The sequence below is a fragment of the Crinia signifera genome, chromosome 1 (genome assembly GCF_055691185.1).
Source record: "Crinia signifera chromosome 1, ASM5569118v1, whole genome shotgun sequence".
NCBI classification, from domain to species: domain Eukaryota; kingdom Metazoa; phylum Chordata; class Amphibia; order Anura; family Myobatrachidae; genus Crinia; species Crinia signifera.
In genome coordinates this window covers 281,230,629-281,236,628 of record NC_139217.1, presented here as the reverse complement: position 1 = coordinate 281,236,628, position 6,000 = coordinate 281,230,629, and the positions used below count along the sequence as shown (strand labels likewise).

The window sequence follows — 6,000 nt, the reverse complement described above, 5'->3', positions numbered from 1 at the left end:
ATCCATGCCCCAGAAAGTATGTGTAGCAATTATTAGTATTTATAGTCCCACATACTTACCTACTTTTTAAAACTAGTTTCAAGGAGATTATAGTTGGTAGTAGAATTTTGCACAGCACCCTATTGAGGGGGCGTGTCATGCTCCACTTAAAGGGCGTGTCTAGTTCCATATATGGAGAGATTGTGAAAAGAGATTGTGAATGTGGCACCTAGAAGCGTGGATGTGTACTGCTACATTTGAGCGGAATCTTTTAAAATTATTTATATCCAGATGTAGATGAGCCCCAAAGCAGTCAGTAAGAGCTACTATACTTGGTAAGGTGCTGGGATATGGTGCTGATGATTCAATGTAAATGTATCTATTTCTCATTCCTTTTCCCCCCAAAAAATGTAACAGTGTAATGTGGGCTAGGGAAAATGATGGCGATTGCTAGACTAATGAGGGAGAGAGGGAGATTGCTGCTATTTCAGGGAGTGCAGCACATACTTTTTGATCTATGCAATGGGATGTGCACGGGAGCATGCATTGCATCGCACCCTCAAATCGCACTGTGTATGGGCCCCTTAAGAGCAATTTCAGTGTTTCTCTATTCAGCCGCTGGCACTGACATTACTGTTATGTTATTGAATCATTTTTATGAGCTGGTAACTAGTAAGTAAATAATTTATCTAGGTAGTAGCCAAATGTCTGGTAATAAATACCTCTGTGCCTCTAAATAGCAAAGTTACAATCATCATAATAATAATACTATTTATATAACACTTTTCTCCCAATAGGACTGAAAGTCCTTTACATTTTACAGCACACAAAACAAGCTTAACAGTGGATAATAGTGAAATGCTTGAGAGAACAGGAAGCCTTGAGTCTATTTTTGAAGGATTCTACACTCGGAGCCACAAAACCGAAAGCTCTACCTACCCCCAGATGGCAAATTCTAGATGGCAGATTCTAGTTTATAATCCATCATCTGCAGATTGCAGTATTCGAGATGGGAAGAAGCTGCTTCAAGTACTTTGGGTTAGAATGTGAGTTTCCCACCACTTCTATTATCTGCCATTTCCCAGGCATTCATTGGCGGTTGAGTGGGCAGCTGGATCACAAGAATGATGTAGAAGAATAAAGAATTCTGAGTTCTGTGTTAAATGTTACAGCAAATAACCCCTGCTACAATATCAGTGGAGGCATTGCAGGATACATGTGTTAGTAAGTACAGGAGGGCCTTTGTTCAGGAGTGTGGACTCTGTCCTGTTCCCAATGTTTAAAGGGCAAAATGTACCCTGCTCCTTTAGCAGTGCCCTGCTAAAACAGCCTGCCCATGTTGTCATCATGTGTGCATCCAGCATCTTGGTTAATGAGTATGCAGGGGCAGTAGTGGTTGGCTAGGGAAGGAAGGGGGGGGGGGGGGGGGGGGTTGTTAATCACATGGGGATATGAATCACAAGGGTATGGGGCATTAGGAATCGTGGGCGTACAATATATAATTATGATAAGTTATAATTAACTCACTTATAACATATGAATAGTGCTCTCTTTAATGCAATGCAGGCACCTGTTACAAAATAAATCTCTTTGCTACAAGTAGAGCGCTGAAACAAAGATATAGGAGGCGTGGTTGATCGGGTGTCTATGTTACCCACGGTCGCTGCTATCCAGCTCCACCGGGGTGGTGGGGGGTGCTACCAGTGGGCTGCACTATCGAGCTCCACGGGCATCTGTTACTCGCAGCTGCCACTATCCAGCTGCAAGGGGGAGGTGGAGGTTCTACCCGTGGCCGCCACAATCCAGCTCCACGGGAGGGTGGGGTGCTACCTGCGGGCCGCTCCACTATACAGCTGCACGGGGCAGGGGCTTCTACCCGCAGCTATCTGGCTGCACGGGGGAGGGGGGGTTTAAGGTGGTACCTGCGGCTGCCACCATCCAACGTGCCTAACCGTGGGGGGGGGGCACCTACCTGTGGGCACTATCCACACAAATACACGGCGGGCGGGACAGTGCTAACGGCAGCATACGCAATCCAGCTCCATGGGGGGGAGAGGGATGCTAACCGCAAGTAATAACCAGGGGGGGGGGAGAGCGGTGCTGATAGTGTGAGGGGACTTACTTCACTGATGGTAGTGGCCCAGCCGGCTGGGATGGTTAATTGGCAGGCGACTGTATCTGTCTTGGTCCTCTTCGCTTCCAAAGAGCTCAGCTCGGTGCCGCCCTCTAGTGGCCAGCGCCCTAGGCAAATGCCTAAAGCTGCCTAGTGGTGGCGCCGGCCCTGAATGTATCTATATGAACAAACATGCACACAACACAATTGAACAACACAGCTGCTTCTCCTGAAAGATTGTTGCCAGATCAATAGTAGAACAAGATGGTGCCGATAGTGTAGTCATTTAGTATACAATAAAAGTAATTTTCAAATAATATATGCATATTGTATATTGAATGCTTATATATGGTTTCTGTAAAATCTCCTTTATCCAGCAAATCTGTCCTTTACTTTTATCCAAGCAAATTTATCATTGGCCTATACCAATATTCTTTACCAGAAAGCATTTTGAGAAGAATGGAAAATGACACTCATATTATACTAAAACCTGAAAGGCGGAAAAGATGGTGCTGAACTTGTCTGCAATCGAATCTTTGTTCTTGGTGTCAAGTGATTCAGTTTTTCTCGTGATGTTCATAAATATATATATGTGAAAAAGAAAAAATATGTGTAAGTAACACAAAGGCCCTTATTCAGATCTGATTGCAGTACCAATTTGTTTGGAAATGGCCAAAACCATGTGCACTGCAGGTGGGGCAGATGTAAAATGCGCAGAGAGAGTTAGATTTGTGTGAGTTATTTTGTTTCTGTGCAGGGTGAATACTGGCTGCATTATTTTAACACTGCAATTTAGATTTCGGTACTTGTGTATTATAGCGGCGCCCATCGCATCGCATACCATAAGGCATGCGATGGTATGCGATGCGACGCGATATCGCGCGATATTGTACAATGTCATACAATTTTAAAATTGTATGACATTGTGTATGGCATACAATGCCATACAATGCGATGCGATTAAAAATTGTATAAGCACCCTAATGGGTGCTTACAATGTTAAATGCACCCCCCCCACCCCCTACTATAAACGTGAACCCGAAGTGTGGCGAGCGCAGCGCGCCCGCGAGGGGCGGCGGTACGCGTCCTCCGACCTTTTCATACCCCCACTATCCACGTCGGCGTGGAGCTGAAAATATAAAATGTGGCGAGCGCAGCGAGCCACCGAGCCCAAATCGTGGCGAGCGCACGCGGATACCTTCACAGGTATCGGCGTCCCCTCGCGGGCTTCACAGGTATCCATGTCCGCTCGCCACGCTTCGGGCTCGGTGTCTCGCCACACTTTGTATTCTCAACTCCACGCCGACGTGGATAGTGGGGGTATGAAAAGGTCGGAGGACGCGTACCGCCGCCCCTCGCGGGCTCGCTGCGCTCGCCACGCTTCGGGTTCACGTTTATAGTGGGGGGGTGGCGTGGGGGTACATTTAACATTAAAAGCACCCATTTGGGTGCTTAAAAGCACCCTTTAGGGTGCTTATACAATGTTTCATCGCATGGGGGCCAAAATCGCGTCGCATCGCATGCCATCGGGTGCATGGCATGCGATGTGATAAAAACATTGCGCGATGTCATCGGGGGCACCGCTATAATGCACAAGTATGAACTCCTGGAATATTTTCCCATTTCAGTTCATTTATTCACACATTGTGTTTTTTACACATTTTCTTTTTCACATATTTATGAACATCACGAGAAAAACTATCTGAATCACTTCGCATCAAGAGCAAAGATTCGATTGCAAACAAGTTCAACGCCATCATTTCCGCCTTTCGGGTTTTGGTATACTTTCTAGCTGAGGATTTGGTTGTGGTCCTCCGTCGGATTTGCGGCTGCAAGGACTGGTAGCGCCTTGGGACTTTTCTCACTGTTTTCCACTCATATTATAGTATTTCAAATACTACATTAAAAACATTTACATCAAATGAATGGTTCAAATGCATAGAACAAGACCTCTATGGAGACACAATTAACATCTCCAGGTAGGTGTTTGGCCTTCCACGTGGATTCAGTCCAACAATCCAGTAAGTTACCTAACACAACTTTCTTATGGATGTGGCTACCAAGTAGATATGGTGCCCAAGCCATAGACCAAACGCACTGGGTGAGGGGAAGTCCACAGAGTTCCAGCCAGCAGTCAGCCCTACTTTATGCAAATAAGCTTTTTGATGTTTTTACATTTTACAGTATGTGTTTTTTATTAGTCCAATAAATCCTGTTTGTTTCTTGTGGTACACTATGATTCCTCCTTATGTGATATGAGACCCACTTTACAGGATTTGTTCAGATAAACACTGTTTATTTGTTGTTTTAATTTTTATTTAGACTGACCTTGTATCAGTGAGGACTCACAAATTTGTCTGCTCCTCAGAAAATAGGTTTAGTGCACACTCATTCTGAATTTTTTGGTGTGTATGATTATGCAAATGTTATGTACGTATCTATCCTGAGGATGAAGTTAATAAACATTACTGCTGACTATCATTATTCCCGACTGCTGCCTCATTGCACACACATATACTGTATAAAGTATACCCACATAGACAGAAAAAGAATAGATTGCGGTCTTTAGCGCTTGGTACGTGCTGCAGATATTACTCCCCCATGTATTAATGAGACATGTAGGTGATGACAAGATAGCTCACCAACTGCTGCAGCAGTAATAAACAATACCACAGCGGTGACAACACTGTCCATGTCTGTGGTGGCTGCTGGGGTTCGGGCTGCATATAGGAGTTCTCAAGATACTTCCAAAATCTTGTGCATGCTCCAGTGGAGCTGGCCAGCAGGTGAGGCACAGAACATCAGTAATGGCAGGGATTGCAGGAGAGGGGAGTTTCCAGTCCCCACTTTGGCAGATGGGATGTTAATACAGTGCATCCTACTGTAACTACTTCTTGTTTTGCCTCTGTAAAGCAGGGAGTGCTATAGTATCCTGATCAGTGCTGCTATAATACATCTCCCCCAGAGTTCCAGTGGTGTCACTAGAGTGAGTAGAACCCTGTGCTCTAAAGCCCCCCCATACACTTAACTTCCCTGGCAGTCTTATCGCACGTAAAAAGACTTCCGGGGAGCTACCGGGGGAGTTAAAGGGAAAACAAATGCTACAAAGCACCCGGAATGTGCAACTGACAGCTGCACATACAATGTATCTTATGTGCAGCATGTTTGACGTCTGACCCAATGCCCACTGGACCCCGCATCTGGTCGATTTGGACGTCATACACATGTGATTTGGCCTGATTTCATCATATGAAAACAGGCCAAATTGCACTAGTGTATGGGAACCATAACTCACGTTATTCCCTTTTCTGATGTGCCTGACAGAGATGATTGCCTGTTGACCAAGTATTTGCTCTATTAAAATAAGACATGTAACGGACTACACTTAATTGAACGTCTCCTCTATGTTCCTACTCTTTGCAGGTCCAAGATGAAGGCTTATCTTTCAATCTATTATCTCCTTCAATTCTGTGGCCATTCTTGGATCTTTACAAATATGACAGCCAGGCTTCTTTTCTTTGGAAAAGGTAATATTGCAGTTGTGTTCCCTGAGAGTGTGTGTGTGTGTGTGTCTTATGATTTACATCACAGTTTAATAACTTGCAGTGTTTTACAGCCTGGGCTATGAAGACTACTGAACCAATTGACTACTGAAGACTGATAAAAGTATTTATAGGCCGATATAGCTATAGATAGTAGCTTGGGCAGTACTGTGGATAGTAAATGCGTAATGTTAAATATCAGTTGGGGCAGGAGGTTTCCCTACTACCTCCTGCTGGGAGCCCCCCCAGCAGATTACTGATGTCCGCATCTAACTTGATCTTCAGCCTTAGCTTGTCTCTTAACAGCCAGATGTAGAACTCCAGCTTGCTCCTGTCCTGGGGGTAGTGTGCACCACTCTTGCCTCC

The 6,000-nt window shown here is 45.0% G+C and overlaps 1 pseudogene across 1 annotated transcript in view; it reads left to right on the top strand.

Annotated features, from left to right (window-relative positions):
• The first annotated feature begins 975 nt into the window (after positions 1-975).
• LOC146075490 (very-long-chain (3R)-3-hydroxyacyl-CoA dehydratase-like) overlaps positions 976-6,000 on the top strand; it is a 35,163-nt pseudogene continuing 30,138 nt past the window's right edge. Inside the window, exons 1-2 of the transcript XR_014473581.1 lie at positions 976-1,025; positions 5,516-5,619. The product of XR_014473581.1 is annotated as a very-long-chain (3R)-3-hydroxyacyl-CoA dehydratase-like (transcript). The remainder of the gene's footprint in view (positions 1,026-5,515; positions 5,620-6,000) is intronic.